This window comes from Giraffa tippelskirchi, chromosome 4 (assembly GCF_054371585.1).
Source record: "Giraffa tippelskirchi isolate mGirTip1 chromosome 4, T2T-mGirTip1v1.2.pri, whole genome shotgun sequence".
NCBI lineage: Eukaryota > Metazoa > Chordata > Mammalia > Artiodactyla > Giraffidae > Giraffa > Giraffa tippelskirchi.
In genome coordinates this window covers 5,021,997-5,039,220 of record NC_137278.1, presented here as the reverse complement: position 1 = coordinate 5,039,220, position 17,224 = coordinate 5,021,997, and the positions used below count along the sequence as shown (strand labels likewise).

The 17,224-nt window shown below is 53.4% G+C and overlaps 1 protein-coding gene across 1 annotated transcript in view; it reads right to left on the bottom strand.

Annotated features, from left to right (window-relative positions):
- The window catches only part of RAPGEF1 (Rap guanine nucleotide exchange factor 1), a 245,696-nt gene extending 228,816 nt beyond the window's left edge, over positions 1-16,880 (bottom strand). The window contains exon 1 of the mRNA XM_081594660.1: positions 16,734-16,880. The gene's annotated coding sequence lies outside the window, so the exon portion shown is untranslated. The remainder of the gene's footprint in view (positions 1-16,733) is intronic.
- Between the last annotated feature and the right edge of the window lie 344 nt (positions 16,881-17,224).

The following is a 17,224-nucleotide window of genomic DNA, read 5'->3' as shown; positions in this document are numbered from 1 at the left end:
ACAAACTGCCTGTGATGAACGCCTGGTCTTCATTCTTCAGCTCTTGTGTAGCAGCCTCGGCCCTCCTTGGGTATTTTGTCCTTTGTCCACATTAAAAAAAAGCTATTTATTAACGGTTGCTGTGCTGGGTCTTAGTTGTGGCGTGTGGGATCTAGTTCCCTGCCTAGGGATGGAACCTAGGCCTCCTGCATTGAGTGTGACGTCTTAGCCACTGGACCTTGAGGGAAGTCCCCTCTGTCTACGTTTTGACATTGAGAGTTCTCGTCGCACTGGGGGAGGTGAGCTGTGGGTCTTCCGTCCAGTCCCCTGAGACTCTGGACCACCCTTCTTCCCAAGACCCTGGGCCGGGCGCCCTCCTCTCCCCCTGGGCTTGTCTGTGCCCCTGCAGGCGTGAGCAGCCTTGGTCACCTGAAGATCTCAGTCCTGCCAGACTGACCCTCCCCATCGCAGGCCTGTGACCTGGGCACAGATTAAACGGTGTCCCCCGCCCTCTCCCTGCACAGAGCAGGATGGATACAAACTTCCCAGGCCATGGACACATGTGTCAGAATAAGCTGGAGAGAACCCCAGGCTCTGCCAGGAGAGGTGGGCCTTAAACATGGAAACTTTACGAGAAGAAAGTGGGGCCTGAGAGGGCCTGTCGTCCATCACGACTGAGGCTCCTCCATCCAGAAAGAGGGGGAAGCCTCAGGCAGGTTGGAAGAAACCCCACCCCTGGGGCTGGGGGTGCATCCCCTCCCAGAGCTTCCAAAGATGCTGTGAAAGCACTTGTGACTAAGGGACTCGCAATTCCCGACCTTCAGCTTTCTGCAGTAGAAGAGCGGACCTTTCTGTTTCAACAGCTGTGTCTTCCCTTTAGTGGGAGATGCTCCAAGGTGTCCGGGGCCCTTCTCTCATCCTAAGGGTGTGGAGCCTGCCGGGTTCTGGCCCCTCAGAGGCTGCAGACCTTCCATCATCTCATGCAAGTTTGCCAGTGAGGACCATTCATCTGTAATGGGGCGCGAGAGCTGGGAGAGACCCCAGGGTCCATGGACCCCCGATTCACATGGCCTCTCTATTCTACGGGGCACTGGACATGAGCTTCCCTGCTACCCTACCCTACCCTCTGTCCTTCTCGTATATCCTGCCCTTTGGGAAAGGCAGCAGAGCAGGGGGAAGGCAGGGCTTTTTGAATCCCAGCTGTGGGACTCAGTCTCTGGGAGGCAGGTTCTCTCAGCGATGGCAGCTCTCTTTCCAGCTTTCTGGGCCAGCCTGCAGGTTTCCCCAGATGCTCAGAACTCCAGCTCCTTTTGCTCAAAATCTACCTGTCAGGACTTCCCTGGTGGTCAAGTGGCTAAAACTCTAGGCTGCCAATGCAGGGGCCTGGGTTCAATTCCTGGTCGGGGAACTAGATCCCACACGCCACAGCTAAAGATGCTGCATGTTGTAACTAGAAAACCCGCATGCTGCAATGAAGATCACAGATGCCGTGTGCCACAGCCAAGACCCAGCACAGCCAAATAAATAAATATTAAAAAGAACCCACCTGTCCATCCACATTCATGGCAAATGCCACTGCCTCTGGGAAGCCCTCCGTGATTCCCAGGACCCTCTTCTGAATTCCCTGTAGCCTTTGTCTGTTCTTTCCTGAGGCCCTCAGGAACCCCCTGGACTGCATGCGTCCTGAGAAAAGGGCCTGAGCCCCAGAAATGGCAATGCTTTGGCGCACACTGCTCCGGGTGAGACCCCACCTCCTCTACTTGATAGTTTGTGGCCTGGGGCAAGTCCCTTATCTGCGGGCAGGCAGTGGGATTGTGGGCAGGAGAAGGGTCCCCTAGCGAGGGAAGGGGGAGCTGGCAGACAGTCGAGCCTGGCATCCTGCCCCAACCCAGGCTGGAGCCAAGCTTCGGGAGGAAGGTCAGGTACTGCTCTGGGATGCGCACCACCCACCTCTCGTCTCCCATGGATGGCGCTTCTGCTGATGACGCCTCCCTGGAAGTTGTCAGGCCCCAGAGTCTCTGTGTCTCACTTCCTGCACAGCCTCAACCTGCTACCTCACAGAGGTCACGTCGCTGCCCTGCCCCTTGCCACCCCCTCCCCATAGGAACCAGCCGAGGAATAGGAGGAGGTGGTTCGGTTATGAACGCTGGCCTTGAAAGGAGAAACACATTCACAATACAAAAAAAATACACTCATGAAAAACTCCGGCTTTTATGACAACTGAATGACCTGGGGGCTAAAACAGATCTGGACTTCACTTCCTACTTCTCCCACTTTTTCTTCCTTAAGAAAACAACACATCCACACATCTCAGAAGCCGGGGTCCTCCGGGAGGGATGGAGCCAGCCTCAAACTCGCTGGGAGCGTCGTCCTACCTCACTGTGTAAAATGAGGCTGATTCGGCCAAGGACAAACCCACCCTTTTCTTTCCCTCTGAAGGACGTTCCATTTTCAGTCTGGAAACCAAACAAGGGGCTAGGCTAGAACGCGAGTGCTTTGCTTTAAACTGATAACAAATTCCTGTCACAGCCATGACCAACAGTAACAACGAAACGACACAGAAGCTGACTTTTTAAATTAACTTTTATTGGAGTACAGTTGCTTTACAATGCTGTGTTAATTTCTGAAGCAGCTGACTTTTACCTAACCTGTTTGTTGAATCCGCACAAAATCTAGGCATCACTCCTATCAAGGAGCCCTCCAGCCGGCACTTGTCCGCCTCTCTCGACAGGGAAATTACTACCTCGGGCCACTGATTGCGAGAATTCCAGGCAGGTGCACGCAGTGTCTTCCAGGGGTGCTGGCAGATACTGTACAGTTTTTGCTCGGTGGCAACAGCCTAAATGAACTTTGGCATCTTATACAGGAGAAGATGGGGCTGGTGGGACTGCGGAAACTCCCAGAATCGACAGGAGAAGCAGAGAATGGCAGTGGGCTGTGGTCAGCTCAGCAGTTGCCTGGGAGCCTGGTTCAGCTGGGGCAGCTGGAACCACAGCTGGCCGCCCCAGGAACAGCTGGGCAGGCTGCTGTTGCCAGCACCCGGGCTGGCGCTGCGACCATCAGATATGCACTTAGCTCTCCCTGAATCTTCGCTCTATTTCCCAGAATCCGAAGCCACCGTCTGGCTGAGCCAGGCCCATGTCTGGTCTGGCTATTAGGATGGCAGGAGGAGGGGGAGACAAGGGAAGGGGTGACAGGAAGGGCCGGGGTCCCTCTAGGACCCACATCCTGGGCTCGCCTGGCAGGGTGGGTAAACTCAGCCTCCCAGGCAACCGCTGAGCTGACCACGGCCCAGGCCAGAGGGTCAAGTTGGTTCAGGTTTTATGCAACACCCTTCTCCCCAGGCACAGCCTTGTCCCTTCACTGTAAGGATGCACATCCTGAAATAGCAGTGGGTTATCTGCAGGGGCAGGAAAGAGCTTATCTGTGTGCTGCCTGCCCCGAAGGGCGGCTGGCTGCCTCCAAGGGTCTCGTCTTGGGACTGTTCCTCATGGATTTGGCCTCATGTTTCCCAGTGGTCACAGGAGATCCAACATCTTGGCACCAAGGAGGGCCTGAACGACCGCCCCTTTCTCCTTCCCCAGGTCTGGAACCAACAGATGGGGCAAAGCCCCACGTGACATCTGTCCTAGACATCGTCCAGCAGGGAGGAGCCAGGATCCCAGCTCCACTGTAGAGGGAAGCCGGGACGTGGGAAGGAAGGCGGGTCACTGACGGGCCACTCTGCCAGAAGGTGAACCCAGAACCTGATGACTCTCTCCCAGGAGGGAGTTGGGCGATCAGATAGTTGGGCGTTCAGATAGTTGGCCGTTCAGACAGAGCACCGCGTCTGCTCCTCAGGATGACGGCAGGTCGGATACTTCAGTTTCATCTTTAAAATCCTACTCTTCAGCCTGACAGGCCTCACGATGGTGGGTATGAACTTGGGCCCTGCAACCAGGAAAATGTGCATCAGCAGGCGAGCTGTGTGACCTTGGGTTGAGTGCCTTAACCTCTCTGAGCCTGCTGCCTCGTCTGCAAAAGCACCTCAGAGTTCTGCTCTGAGGACAAAGCTGGATCACGCAGATGAAGGGCTTACAGCGGACAGGGAGAGGCGCTGCCCACATCATCTTCCAGAAGGACCTGCCGCCCAGCTGCTGCAGTGTGGTCACAGGGAGAGCCCCGGCTCCTTCAGGGGAGCTGGGCTGCAGAGACCCGCCTCTCCACCCCAGGACGTGTCCTCAGGGACAGCTGGCATCCAGATGCAGACATCCAGGTGGGTGTGTGGCACCAACGTGGGACCCTTGGAAAGACTGCTTCTCTGAGCTCCCCACTGGGCTGGCTGTGGCCTCATGGGGCGCGGGGGTGGGGGGGCGGCGTCACCGTTCAGTCACTCTCTCTGCCCAATCCTGCTTCCGCCTCTCCCCTCTGCACGTGCTGATCATAACAGACATTCTGCATTCCATCTCAGATCCTCCTTCCAGAACTGAAGCTGCAGCAGGGCTTTGCGTCATGCCAGGCACATGGCGAGGCTTCCTCGAGAGTCCCATTAGTCCTGTTACGTCACGTCAGCATCATCATCACCATCGTCTTCGTCACCATCACCACCATCATCATCACGATGCCCACCCCAACCAAACTTGTTGTAAGACAAGTACAAAATTGGGTGGGGATGAAAAGCCAGAGGTCAAGACAGGTGAAATGTCCAAAGAGCACGTGAGAAGTCCCGTCTGGCAGGGGGCCTGGAGCACCGGCTCTCAAAGTGGCCGAGACTCTGGCCACTTTGGACATTTCTGGCCCAGGAACCAGAATTTAGAAATGCGTGTATATTGAGGTAAGAAAAAGAAACTCCAAGAAGCAGTTCAAACAGGGGGTGCTGTCCCTGGTCACATGCGTGGCTTCTGACGGTGTAACTTGGGGCATTGGCCATGTCTGCTGACTGAGTTGTTCTGAGCCCACGTGCCAGCCACTTGCTGGCACCCTCGTCCGTGTCACCGCCCATCAAAGTTCACGGGTGGCAGGTGACGATGTCTCACACTCCCCGGCATGCACAGCCGCATGAATCAGGGCTTGGGGGAGTCAGAACTTGGACCAGAATATCTTGGTATTTAATAACAGAGTGAAAGGACGCCGATGGGGAATCAAAGATGTTGCCGCTAAATGCCTGGAAGAGCTATTTTAAGTGGAGCTGATGTTTTTTAAGTAAATTCCACTCAGCTCTCCCATTAACCCTTTGAAATTGGTCGTGAAAGACTGTGCTCGGTGATGGTCAGAGAACCTCTCGTGGTTCCTTGGGGAGCTGGAGGGCTGGGGCGGCTCCGGGGGAGGGTTTTTTAGCTCTAGGCAGAGATGCTGGCCCCCTGGGGCCCCTCCAGGGAGCTGGGGAGCACCCGCAAGGGCCCACATGGACCACATCACTCCAGTCCACACTGAGGAACAAACTCTTTGTCCCTGTCCGAATCCCTCCATACCGGGCCCTTGTCCCCACCAGAGCAGTGAAGGGACACGTGGGGGATTTCACTGGTTGGACAGTCAGGCTGCAGCAAGAGATGAGCTCAGGCCCCCTGAGTGAGTCAGTAAGTGTCCTGATGAGGTACTGGGACACATGGGGACTCGAGCCTGCCTTTCACTCCAGGCGGGACACAGGACAATACTTCAAGGTTCCGCATGAGGTAGGTGGGGTGGGGGTTCATATATGTATATTTTTCTGAACTACTTGAAGCTAAGCTGAAGACATTCTAACACTTCTCCCCTCAGTATATCAGCCTGTGTCTCCTAAGAACAGGGTCTATTCCACCATCAACCCCTGGAAAACGGTGTCGATGCTGCGTAGTCCCTGTTTTAGTTTCTCCAGCATCTGGATTCAGCACCCTTCCCAGGCCGAGTACTGACATCTCCATTCCTTCACTCTGCAAACACTTACTGAGCGCTGCTCTTTTCTGGCCCCTGTTCTATGTACAAGAGACGCACAGTGAACCAAAGGACCCGGGGTTCCTGGGGGCCCACCCGCTATTCGGGGAGAGGCAGTCGGAAAGAAGCTCTGAGCCGTTCTGGAGATGGACATGGGCACTGCCGCACATGCTGAGTGACAGAGCTGGAGGTGAGTTGGGGCCGGGGCTTGGATGACCAGCAGGAACAGCCACGCCTCTCTGTACCGGGGTCCCAGACTGTGTGTTCATTCATTCATTCGCTCACTCACTGCCTGGGGAGTGAAGGCAACCCGGGGGCCCAGGGCTGTGCTGGGAGCTAAGGATGTGGCAGGTACTCTCTGCGGTTCTCCCACACCTGACACAGATCACCTGGCTCTCAGCTCACGGGTGGAGAGGAAATGAACTCCCAGAGCTGCACCTCTCTATTGCATGGAGATTCCTCCTACCTGGAGGACGAGATCAGGACTCGGAGCCGATGCTGTGATGGGTTGAGGCTTTTGGGAGGAAGGTGATGTTTTGCATGTCCGTTATTGTCCAGAGGGCAGAGTGTGATAATCGGAACATGTCCACAAAGTCTGTGGCGTGCTCTCCAATGGAGGAGCCTTATTCCTCCTTCCCTTGACTTAGTCCCTCACTTCTGACAAGGAGAAAAAGAATGGAAGAGATGGGACGGGACACTAAATCATAAAAGGCATGGCGGGGCTTCCCTGGTGGTCCAGTGGTACAGGGTCTGCCTGCTAATGCAGGGGACATGGGTTCGATCCCTGGTCCAGGAAGATGCCACATGCCATGGGACAACATGGCACAACCACACGAGCCTGTGTCTAGAGCCTGTGCCCTGCAACAAGAGAAGCCCCCACAGTGAGAAGCTCGCACGCTGCAACTAGAGAGTAGCCCCCACTTGCTGCGATGACAGAAACCCTGTGTGCAGCAGTGAACACCCAATGCAGCCAAAAATAAATAAATAACAGCCCCGTGGAGGTGCCCCTCTGGTGAGGAACTGGGGCTGGTTTTCAAAAAGCCTCAAGGTACTGTATTTAGATGACAGGTGGAGTGGCATCTAAATTGAGGATCTGTTTTCTTTTAAGTTCATCTTCTTGATTATCCAAAACACCCACAAAACAACAGAAGGGCCACGTTGAGGTTAGTGATGGGCAGCGGAAAAGTCCTCTGCCGGTTGTTACAGGTGAGCAAGGAACACAGTACCCGGCCAGGAAGAGAAGCGAGGGCCTGGAGTTAGAGAATTAAAGTTGTTTGCTGTGACTTGATGGCTTAATCAGCCGATCGATACTGTTCACAGGGCAGAGGGAGTTGCAGGAGTAGTGAGTCGAGATGAAAAATGCATGAGGAGCCAGAGGGAGGGGGAGGGCTGGGCGGAGGGAACGAAAGAGCCAGCCTGTTCTATTTGTCCAGTGCGGACCAAGAAATCAAACCGGCGAGGAGGAGATGGGGCGCCAGGGGGCTGGCTGCAACTCTGAACACGTGTGTGCAGCTACCTTCTCTTCATGAGGCCAAAACATGCTCATTAAATGGCTTTTCTTGACCCAAGATGGATTCAATAACCTTTAGCAGTGTTAAGCCCTGGCAGAAGGCTGGTGGACTCGGGGTATTGATGATCTTAGGGAAGGAAGCCGACGTACCGCAGCAGAAGGGGAGCCCTCAGCACTGGTGGGGCTGGCGGTGTGCTGCGGCAAGCGCCACACTCGGGAATGAAAAATGGCAGTTAACTGGGACTCTCAGTTCCCTGGTAAGGTGAGAGAGAGAAAGAGGAAAACAGGCTCATACTGAGGTTGTTCTAAAAAGCCAACTTCATCAGATGTCCTTGTGTTGATCAGGATCAAATTCAGCTATAGGTGAAAGTACACCCAGAACAATGGTGTCTTAAATAAGACATCTTGGTTTCCTCCCACATAAAAGAAGAGCAGGGATGGCTGTCCAAATTGCCAGAGAGCCAGGCTCCTTTTGTCCTGCTGCTGTGCCACCCTTAGTGCATGGCTTCTACCTCACGGTCCAGGTTGGCTGCCTGAGGCCACCCATCACATTCACACTTCCACCAGGAGGAAGGAGGAGAGGGAAGCAAAGACCTCCTTCCTCTCACCACCTCCTTAAGAACCCCTTCCAGCAGTTGGACATAACCTGAGTCACGTCTCAATGGCCATATACCTGTAAAGGAGTTGGGATATGAAGTCTTTATCCCAGGCTGAAGCTGGGAGCTCTATTTGGAAGGGAAGAATGGAAGTGTGACTCTTGAGAAAGGCAAACAGCAGATCCCAGTCATGTCTTGAAGCCAGAATATGTTCAGCCTGAATCAAAACAATGTCTCTCAAAACGAGACATTGACCTTGAGAGCAATGGAGGGGAAGGGGACATTGACAGAGGCGGAGCATAAGCCCCCCTGGAAGGGGGAAAATGTAATGTGACAGAATGTAAAAGTACACGGAATTAGTCATGTAAACGGTGACATTTAACTCACAATGCTATTCCTGCTATACAGTGCAAAAACGGTAAACTTCATCCAGACAGAAGACAAAACCTCCCTCGACCTCGTCCACACACTCCGCTCCCCAGCTGGGCCGCAGCACCCCAATATTTTAGACCCTGTGCTTAAGACATGGCGAGATCCTCAGTTTGGATCTTGGGCTCCATGTCTTGAGAGACATTTGCAGTTAATCTTCTGAATAGTCTGTTAACCATAAAGCTGCTGCTGCTGCTGCTAAGTCGCTTCAGTCGTGTCCGACTCTGTGCGACCCCATAGATGGCAGCCCACCATGCTCCGCCGTCCCTGGGATTCTCCAGGCAAGAATACTGGAGTGGGTTGCCATTTCCTTCTCCAGTGCATGAAAGGGAAAAGTGAAAGTGAAGTTGCTCAGTCGTGTCCGACTCTTAGCGACCCCATGGGCTGTAGCCTACCAGGCTCCTCCGTCCATGGGATTTTCCAGGCAAGAGTACTGGAGTGGGGTGCCATTGCCTTCTCCAACCATAAAGCAAGCTATGAAAAAAACTCCTAGGTTCCTAATACAGACCTAATATGTGCTTAAAATCTACTAGGGTAACAGTCAGATACTGATCAGATATTTCCATGAACAAACAGGATGCTTCTGATGCAGTCAGGGCCAAGAAGCCCACTGCAGGTGTATGTGTGTGTGTGTGTTGTATGTGGTATATATGTGTTGTGTGTGTGTTGTGTATGGTATGTGTGTGTGGTGTGTGTGGTATGTTGTGCGTGGTATATATGTGTTGTGTGTGTGTGGGGTGTGTGTTGTGTGTGGTGTGCTTGTGTGTTGTGTGTGCGTGTGTGTTGTGTGGTATGTGTGTGGTGTTGTGTGCGTTGTGTGTGGTGTATGTGTGTGTTGTATGTGGTATGTGTGTGTGTTGTGTGTGTGTTGTGTGTGTGTTGTATGTGGTATGTGTGTGTGTTGTGTGTGTTGTTTGTGTTGTGTGTGTGGTGTGTGTGTGTGTGGTATGCGTTGTTTGCGTGTGTCAGGGATGGATTAGGCTGTGAGGGGCCACAGACACAAGTAACTATGCCTGACACAGACGTTCACGTCTCTCGGCGCTGGGCCCGGAGGTGGCCGAGGGCTGGCCCGGAGCCCCGGGCCATCTAGTCTAACTCGTTCTGCACGGAATGCGGGCCCTCATCCCACAGCATGAACGGGAAACAGAAGGGAGGCCCCCGCCCTGGTGTTTAAACACATGCACACCATCCTGACACACCTCCTATCTAGAGGGGGGCTCGGGGAGGCCACTGGCGCGGGCGCAGAGGGGAAGGGGAGAGAGGGGCCCGGGTCAGGTGGCAGTGGGAAGTCGACAAGGTCATGTCCACGATCGCACGGAAGCCGGGAACGCTGCCCGATGGATCCAACCATTCTCTTAAGGAGACTCCCTCTGGGAGAAGCCGCCTTGCTTCCTGAGTGCTAAAGGAAACTTCTTAGGTTTTCAGTAAATTTAAAGGAAATATAAAGGAGCACTCCAATATTCTTGCCTGGAGAATCCCATGGACAAAGGAGCCGTGGGCTACAGTCCTTGGGGTCGCAAAGAGTTGGACACGACTGAGCAACACACACACACACACACACACACAGACTTGCTAGGTTTGAAGATAAAGCTGCTTCTCATTCCTAGTCTCTCCAGATGGTAAAAAAATCTCAAATTAGAAAATGGCCTCTGGGACTTCCCTGGTGGTCCAGTGGTTAAGAATCCGCCTTCCAATGCAGGGGACACAGGTTTGATCCCTGGTCGGGGAACTAAGATCCCACATGCCTCAGGGCAACAGAGCCAGCTGCAACTACTGAGTCTGTGTGCTCTGAAGCCTGTGTGCCACAACTAAGACCCAACGCAGCCAAATAAATAAAGATTTTAAGAAAATCCTCTTAAAAAATGTCCTCTGGCCCAAGATCAAACCAGGAAGGGGCTATAAGATCCTGTGTGATACCTCAGAGATGCCTAGAGCAGGGCCTCATGGGGCCAGTCACCAACTTACAGCCTTTCAGCTTCGAATTCAGCCTTCATTATCTGATCTGTACAATGGATCTGAGCCCTCTGAACAGTTTCCTTTGACTGCTGGTGCTGTGTTAAGTGCTCAGCACACAGACTGCAGGAAAGGGGTCCTCCCCTTACCTGCCCTGCCCAAACTGTACAGGAGTGAGCTTGGCTCCTGGGGGAGATTCCAGGTCCTGGTTCTAGCAGCTGCTCCACCCACTCTGTTCACATTCAATGGAAACTAGTAGTACTTGTCTCTTAGCACTCCAGCGGGACATAAGTGCATGTCTTTGGGTGAGGGGTGAGATCGTCTGCCCATCTCTGAACCAATCACAGGAGGGGGTGTGTGTGGGTGAGTCTGGTACTAAGACTGGCCGGGACCCCCTTCCTTTGGAGTGGGGGCGGGGGAGGGCGTGGACTGATGAGAGACCATCTAATTGCAATACACGGACGGACGAATGAGTGGCTTTGGGGGTTGGTTCCCCAGAGGCATGTGAAGTCCTGTTTTTAATCCCAAGAAGAGTGATACAACCATGGTGTCTGGATTCCTGGGGTCATGTGTTCCCCATTCACAGACGTGGCTCATGGCAGGCTGATACTCCCGCTGTGTCCCTGGTGGCCTGGGGCACTCGGCCAGTCATCAGGCTGGGCTCCTGAGAACCCACAGCTTTTCTGCAGTGCGTGACTCAGCTGGAAATGCTCAGGCCCAGGTACAAGACCCAGCCATAAAACGCCTCCACTGTGCATAACAGCAAACCAGACACACCGCGCCCCACGTGCCTCCCATGGTGGGTATTTCTATTCTGAGAATGCAGGCAGCTGCAGGACGGCTCCTGTCGCTTGTCAACCTCAGCCCTTCCCCGGATGGCCACGTCCTGCCCCCAGCTGATGGTCTGGCCTGGAGTCCCTCATCGAGGCTGAAGACAGGCTGAACAGGGATACACATTCTCCCGTTTGCAAGCTGTCCTGGCCTCTGGGAGTCAGGCCCACGGCTGGGACCGGTCCATGCAGTATTCGGTGTCCTCACTGGGACAATCTCATAACCATCCTGTGACTACGGCCCCTAAGTTGTCGAGAAAGTTTTCATACTACCTGCCTGCTTCCTAATTAGATCCCCTACTCTTTCATGCTCAGAAGCTTTCCTGAACTTTGCTGGTTTGCAAACGAATGGAAAGAAACCGAGAGGAGAGCAAATTACCTCTGGCCTTTTGGCGATCATTAATTTGACCAACTACCCTTTGGAAATGAAAGGCCAGGGCCTATTAGCTTTAGGGGCATCGAGTGCAAAGTCAAATATCAAAAGGCCACAGCAAGAAAGGGGCCTGATTCTCCTCAAGGCAGGGAGATGCGCTCATTCACAGCAGTGCAGATGGGATGGGAACCGGGGCAGGTCTGCGCCCCTGGCAGTCTCTTCTGGGCACTTCCGCTTTCCAGGTAGCGTCTGAAATCTCTTGCACTTAAGAGAGGGTCTCGGTGCATAGCTGAGGCTGCGTCTCAGAGGTGAGGCGGCTAAACCTCCGGATTCCTTTCTCTGATTATTTTCTTGAGATGAGCAAAGAGAGGCGAGTTGGTGTCACCGAGGCCCCAGTGGAAGATGGAATAAGCCCCACCTTGGTGACCACAGCCCCAGAGCATCCTTGCCCTGTCTGCGGTGTATGTCACTGACAAGGCTGTCTTGACCGCCTGGCCCCTTTCTCGTTTGCCACGTGGACTACATTCTGGGCACCTAGCACCTGCACACAGTAGGTGCACAATAAACATCGGGTGTGATTCCCTCATAGGACTTCAGCACTGGGCGGCCAGCCAGGGCCACTGGCCCCATTCACGGGTGAAGTACCCACACTCAGAGGGGTCACGTGTCTGGCCCAAGGTCCCCCACTGAGCAGCAGAGCAGACGCCTGCGCCTGGCTTCCTTACTCGTCTCCACGTTCGGCAAATACTTATTGAGCACCTTCTGTGAGCAAGGGGACAGGGCAGTGCCCCAGACAGACTCGATTCCCAGCCTTGTGGAGCTGACTGTCTCTTGGGGGGGACGAACGACAAGATAAATAACGACTGTCCGATGCAAGAGGAGGGGCTCTGAAGACGATCAGAAGACGGGGGCAGAAGGGACAGAATGCCCACACTCCTTGCAAGTGGTCAAGAAGGCATCTGATAAAGCTGCTCTTCCTGGAGGAACAAGAGGACAGCCTGAGTTGACTCTGCACATGATCCTTTCTCTTTAAAAATAAATGTTTGTTTATCTATTTCGGCTGTGCCAGGGCTTAGTGGCAGCATGCTGGGTCTTCTGGTTGCGGCACGTGAACTCCTAGAGCAGCACGTGGAATCTAGGTCCCCAAGCAGGTATCGAACCCAGGCCCCCTGCACTGGGAGGACCACCAGGGAAACCCCTGTGGCTCTCTTCTAATCGAAGTGAAAGATGACTTCGACTCAAGCTAATATAGAAACAGGAGAAACAGTAACCTCAACATCTATCAAGAACTTACAGTTCATGGCACTGTTTCCAGGGTGTTTTCATGAAGGGTGGGGTAAATAATCCAAGCAGCTATTTAAAAAAAAACACACCCCAAGTCTCAGTGATTTAACCGAATAACAGGTTTAACAGTTTACTTCCATCCCATAGAATCCACTGGGCGGCTCACCCAGGCAGTCTCGCCTCCAAGTGGTGGCCCAGGGACTCAGAACCTCTAACTCCACCATGGCTGTGCGTTGCCTCCAGTGGCATCTCAGAAAAGGAAGAGAGAGCATGGGAAACGCGGTCTGCTTTTAGCTGCCTCTTCTGCTCACGTTTCATGGCCCCACTTAGATACAAGGGACCGGGGAAACAGATTTTTCCTGGGTGTTTAGGAACAGGAAGTGGGCTGGGTGAGCATAGGATTAATAACTGTGGGGAAAAAAAAAGAACGAGCCATGGGGCTTCCTGGAGAGGGATCTTTGGGCAGAGAATCACCCAGAGGCCAGGAGGTGGAAGGTTGAATGCTTCCTGAAAGGAAGAGATTCCACGTGGAGGTGTTTCCCACCCCGAGCCAGACGCCCTCCACTTGCTATATTTGAGGATGATGACTTCCCAGAAGACGGTGACAGCAAGCATGAGGCTGGGGTGATGACAACCCCTGTCCTGAGTGTGGGCTCCCAAGAACCTGGGGGTGAGGGACCCTGACCCTAACCCCTGGCATCCTTGGGCATGTGGGGTCCTGCCTGGGAGGGACGGGCACAGAGCACAACCTGGAAAAGGGCGGTCCATCTGCTGAGACCCGAACTCCCACCTCCCACACAACTCTGTGCCCCCTCCGCCCCCTTCCACGGCAGCGCCCGTCGGTGGACGTGTGTGGGTGGGGGGATCTGGGTGGCTGGGCAATCCTGGAGGCTGAAAGGTGCGAGGGGACGCGTCACCCCCGGGAAGCCCTCCTGTAGTCCCCTAGAGACCTTACATTGGCTTGGTTAAATGCTAGGGACTCAGGCCCCAGCTGCCCATCTGACAGCAGGACGCTGCCCGACTGCCTTCCTGAGCCCGGGAGGGCAAGGACCCCTGGCATCAGATCACTCCTAGATGAGGCGCGTCATCAGAGCACCGCTCCCCGGGCCCCAGGCTGAGCCGGAGAAACAAGTCTGTCACTGCCAACGATTTCCTTTAATACTTCCTGCTGTAGCGGGATCTATTTCATTTTGACACTGCAGTCCAAGTGTTTCCCTGAGAAAAATCTTGGGTAAGCGGGAAACACGGTGACTGAGGGAGTCTGGTTCTGGTCTCGCTGCCACTGACCTGCTGGGTGAGCTAGGCCAGGGCTCCCAGCCTTGGATGTCCTGAGTGGTCGTCCGATAGAATGAGAGGTCAGCTAAGGTCCCTGCTGGGGGAGGGAGGGAGGGAGAGAGAGAGAGAGACGGGGCGGGGTGGGGGGTGGGGGCAGGAAGGGAGTGAGGAGCACGGATGCTCATTACAGCAAAACAACACTCAATCCGAAACCCAGCAGGTTCGACTCAACACCAAAAGCACAACCCATAAACAAAAAAATCTGATAAATTGGACCTCATCAAAACTGAATATATCTGCTTTTCAAAAAGCCCCATTAAGAGGATGAAAAGACAAGCGACAGTTGGGAGAAAATATGTACAAATGACACGCCTGCCAAGGATTTGTATGTAGAATATATAAAGAACTCTTAAAACTCAGAGTTTAAAAACAATCCAATTAGAAATCGGGCAAAAGACACGCACAGACATTTCACCTAAGACAATAGCCAGATGGCAAAGCAGCACACGAAAAGATGTTCAACATCATCAACCATTGGAGGAATGCAAATAAAAACCACCACGAGGTATCACTCCACACCTACTAGAATGATCAAAATAAGAAACAGTGACAATACCAAATGCTGGCAAAGCTGTGCAGAAATTGGATTACTCATATCAATGTGAAATGATATAGTTTGGCATTTCCTTTTAAAACTAAAAATGGACTTACTATATGACCCAGCAACTGTACTCATGGGCGTATATATTTCACAGAAATGAAAACTTCTTTTCATGCAGAAAATGGTACATGAGTGTTCACAGCGGCTCTGTTGATAATGGCCACAAACTGAAACCACCAAATGTCCCCCACTGGGTAAGTGGTTAAACAAGGTGTGGAAACTATTGGAATATTACTCAGCAACCGAAGGGAATGGATCACTGATACACAGAGCACCCTGGATGAGCCTCAAGGAAATTCTGCTGGATGAAAAAAGCCAACCTCGAAGGCATATATATGCAGTGGAATCCCACTGTTTATAACACTCGCGAAATAAAATGATTCTGGAGATAGGAAACAGCTCAGGGGGGCCAGGGGGCAGGGATGGGGAAGGAGGGACGTGCCTCAGGAAGAGGCAGTACGAGGGGGTCTTGCAGGGAGGGAACGCTGACGTGTCTTGGTGGTGGTAGTTCCACGAAGCTACACGTGTGATAAAACGGCACGAAGCTACATGCAGACACACAATCACACAGACGCATCCATGAGTGCACATGTAGCCAGTGAAATGCACGTAAACTCTCTGTTGTTGTTGTTCAGTCGTGTCCGACTCTTTGCGACCTCATGGACTGCAGCATGCCAGGCTCCCCTGTCCTTCATCATTTCCCAGAGTTTGCTCAAACTCATTTCCATTGAGTTGGTGATAAACGCTCTGGATGGTACCAAAGTCAGCTTCCTGGTTTGTACCTTGTGCAGGAGTCGTGCAAGCAACTACAGGTGTGGTAGTACAGGTTGTACAGATGTGGTTGGACAGGTATGCACAAGATGCTGACACTGGGGGAAGCCGGTAAAGCATACCTGACACCCCCATACATGTGTCCTGGTAACTTCCTGGTGAATCTATAATTATTTCAAAATAAAACTCTGAAGATGCAGGAGCGGTTCCTTGCCTAAGTTACGGTTATCAAAAAGTGTGGAAGGCCACTGTCACACAAAACCAAAGGATGGCTGAAACGAGGTTCACCGAACCCTATGGGCAGCATCACAGCTCACAGTCTTGATGCAGGAGGGCGCACTGCATGGTGGAGGCGGCCCCCTTCTCGTCCAGAGCAAGGGTTCCTGCCGGACCCACCGTGGCCCAGTGGGGGATTGCGCCTCCCAGCAGCCCCTGCAGCCAGGTCTGCCACGTGCCAAAGTTCTCGCTCATGAAGGTCAAGTGGAACTGCCATGTGCCCGTGCTGGGTCTGGCCTTACAACACCTGTATGTTTCTCCCTTTTCATCAACTCGGACTCTGCACCCGTGACTCTGCTTCCGCCACATGGGCCACGTCCAAGGTCATGTGGGCGGGCGAGAGGGTGGGGGGAACAGGGTCCCTGAGTGACCACACGGCTCAGAGCAGCCCTGGGATTGAAATGCTCCCTCCCTCTGGGGCGCTGAAGTGGACGGGAAATACATGTCTATGTTCCTTAGAGGTGTTTTGAGACCTCTGTTGGAGCAACTTAGCGTTTGCTAAATGCAAAAAAGCAGGTTTCAAACACTATACAGTATGACCTTTTACAAATATGTACACACCCCAGTGCGTCCACATGAAGGTCTGGAAAGGTGTACACCAAAGTGTTCTCTGGTCATTGTCTCCTGTTGGTGGGAATTACGGGTATTATTCCTTTTGCTTGCCCACATTACTTAATTTTCTATAAAAGGAACACATGTATTCCTTCTGGTATTAAGAAAGCGAGCCCACGATTGAGACGACAGCCAAGAATCAGTCGAGGATGAGTAAGGCATTAAGTACCCACGCGTCCCACGGTGTGGGAGCTGATGAAGCTTGCTGGCGGCCCAGGCTGGCACTCGAGCTCAGGGCCTCTTACCGCCCTCCAGCCTCCCCTCGTCACCCCCTTGTCCCCTACCTTCTCCGTACCTTCTTGCCCAGAGGGCTGTTTCACTCCTTTGTCCCTATCCAGCTGGGGGACCTGCGATGCTGAAGAAGCCCGCTGCCGGCAGGACCCGCCTGTGAGTGAGCACCAGGCCACCGCGACCACTGTCCCCGAGGACAGTCCACCTGCAGCTGAAATTTCAAACTCAATTAGCACAGAGACAGGCTGAAGCTGCTCTCGAGTAACTAACTGTCTGAGAGCTGCCAAGACGAGCCTCTACCAGGGATGTGCCTGTGAACGTGAAGGTTTAGCTCTTCGAGTACTAATAATAGGGAGCAGACAGCCAGCGGTTTGAAGTGCAACTCGGGAGTGATGCTGGGGGGTTCCTTCCATTAATTTGAGGAGCGGGGGCGGGGGGATGAGAGGGGGGTCACGACGGCAGAGATGGGGAAAGAAACCTGCCTGTTCCAGAAAGTGAAGCCTAATTATTCCCTGGGGCAGACAAGCCGGAGGACAGGCCTGTCTACGGACGCCA